Source organism: Ochotona princeps, chromosome 6, assembly GCF_030435755.1.
Source record: "Ochotona princeps isolate mOchPri1 chromosome 6, mOchPri1.hap1, whole genome shotgun sequence".
In the NCBI taxonomy this organism is placed as follows: Eukaryota; Metazoa; Chordata; class Mammalia; order Lagomorpha; family Ochotonidae; genus Ochotona; species Ochotona princeps.
The window spans coordinates 54,013,086-54,015,870 of NC_080837.1; positions in this window are offsets into that span (position 1 = coordinate 54,013,086).

Genomic DNA, 2,785 nt, shown 5'->3' on the forward strand with positions numbered 1-2,785 from the left:
TAGCATCTGACATCAACCAGCTCCAGAACACCATTGTCAATGATGCAAGAGAAGCAAGCAGGATTGAACAGTGGGAGGAAGTATGCTGTGATACAATTATAACAAAAGCCTAGCCACCTGCACCAGGACTTCAGAAACTGATATGGTTATCATAGTTGTCCCCAGCTGGAATAAAGGTACTAGACATTTTTACCTGTGGAATGACTGGCCAGGAGATGCAGGCCACCCTCAGGAAAAGAGTTGTAACGTTGGACAGACTGGCTCGTTTTAGCCAAGAATAGTTCCTGGAGAGAGCTGACACCTGAAACTTGTCATTGAGCATCATTCTCAGATGTTAGATGATGGAGTTTTTCATTGCTGTCAGGAGGATGTTAGCACAGCCACCACAGATACTGTGCTCCCTTTCACAACTCTGAATTGTATCTCTTTGTAAATTCCTTGCATATGGGACCAAGTTGGACCAGCAGAAAGCAGCCAGATGTCCCTGGGCCATAGGATTTAGACAGTTTTGGTAACTATTAACGATGGGCTTTGAAGTTTTTTGTTTGGTTTTATTTTCTGTAATGTTCTGAGAGCTATGTGGACCTATTGCACAAACATGGAAGCTTGAGGTCCTGGCTTAGGCAATAAATTCTGGAGTCTCAACCTCAAGTTTGTAAGGAATACAATTCCTGTCAAAAATCCATATGCACCATCTAGTTTAGTGAAGCCATAGCCAAATCAAATGGAAATTTTGCTGCTATTGGATGGACTGGCCAAATCAAAATGGATTCTGAATCTTATAACAAACCACAAACCATGCTATCTCTTTACAACCATCTGCTCTCTTAACAGGAAGCACCAGCCAGTCTGGAGTCTTGGCAGATTTTTCCTTTATTTTCTTTGTTCTTATTCTCCCTCTTTCCATGCTTTTTTAAGTTTCCCAACTGTTTGCTAACAGAACATTTTGGATCTTGATATCTGGCCTCTTAGTTTTAATTTTTCCAGCCCAAAATACCTCTATTCAAATAGAAGTAGAAAATATTTAAGTGTCCATATCTGAAGTATTTTATAATATAGCCAAATTAGTGCTTATGTTAGGCAGTTGTCTCTGTAATCAGAAATATATTTTACTTTGGTGATAGGATACCTCAAGAGTTTTCAAGGTTGGCAGAAAGTAGAGAGAACTAATGAAGCAGCCCAAAGCTAATGTGGTAAGTTTGCACTTTTCCCTCCATCCTTTCTTCCTGCTCCATTGAGGAAGACTAGACAGTGAAGGGAGACATTGCATTATCATACTATGGAATAAGATGAAACCTTGAAGATTCTCAGTATTGCACCCCTAGGTCCAGAGGTATGACTGCTTTTACCACACTCATTCCCAGGTTAGTGAGTCACACTCACTACATTGAAAATTATCAAATTGTCCCTACGGAACGTGGCTAACCACAACGCTTCAGAGTGTATAGTATGATTCCCAGCTGTAAATTACAGGTCAAGGAGGTTTTGTGGTTTGGCTTAATAGGTCTTCCTCAAACATGATGCATTCTGAGCCCCCAAACTTGAACACTCACAGACTTGAACACTAGAAATTTTGTACTGTGTGTGGGTGCATGTGTGAGGGCTTTCAGATATTAGAACCACAGGGGAGACTCTTCCAACCTGGCCCATAGACTTGGCAACAGAGGTTTCTACAGATCCATAGCAGCAACTTTCATTTTCATTTTGACTAAGACCCGGAGTAAGAAATACCTTTATTACATAACCCCCTCTGTGTGTGTGTGTATAATACAGATGTGGAAGCTTCTGAAACAATGCATTCCCTTATTATATGTGATGTTAATATTTTCTATATATATTTTTAGCATTGCTCATAACCAACTGTTACCATCATAACAATATTCTTCAGGGGGTGTTTCACACCCCACTTAGAGATTAGATTCCACAGCTTGAAAAAAAAAAATTAGTGTTTTGGTTGACATGGTACAGTGGGTTAAGTGCTACTTGGGATGCAATATCCCACATTGGAGTGCCTTGGGATTGAGTCCTGCCTCCGCTTCCCATCCAGCTTCCTGGCAGACAGCAGATGATGGTTCGGGTGATTGGACTGCTGCCACTTGGGAGGCTTGGATGGAGTTCCAGGCACCAGACTTGGGCCTTGTGTAGCCCCCATTGCTGCAAGCACTGGGGGAGTGAACCAGTGTGTAGAAGATAACTCTTGGTCACTCACTCTGCTTTCCAAATAACTAAAAACAATCTTTTGAAGTAAAGGAAAAAGGCAATATTGAAAGTTGTAGGCCTGAAAAAGTTTGATTGCAAATACAGCATAATGTTGATTGGTACTCAAAGAATTTGTCAAATATAAACTATTGAAAGTCAGTTTTTTTTTAAAAAAAGATTTATTTATATTTATTGGAAAGGCAGATATACAGAAAGAAGGAAATACAGAGAGAGAAAGATCTGTCTGCTGGTTCACTCCCCAAGTGGCCACAATGGTTGGAGCTGAGCCGATCGAAGCCAGGAGCGTCTTCCGGGTCTCCCTCGCAGGAACAGGGTCCCAAAGTGTTGGACCTTCCTCCACTGCTTTCCCAGGTCACAAGCAGGGGGCTGAATGGGAAGTGGAACAGCCAGGAAAAGAACTGATGTCCATATAGGATCCCAGTGGATGCAAGAAGAGGACTTTAGCCACTAGGCTACCATACTGGAAATATATTATCCCCAGAGAAATATATGTTCCAAGTATAAAGCAAGCCAGTACACAAAATTGTCTGTGCATTTGTAAAGTTAGAACACAATAGGTAGCTTC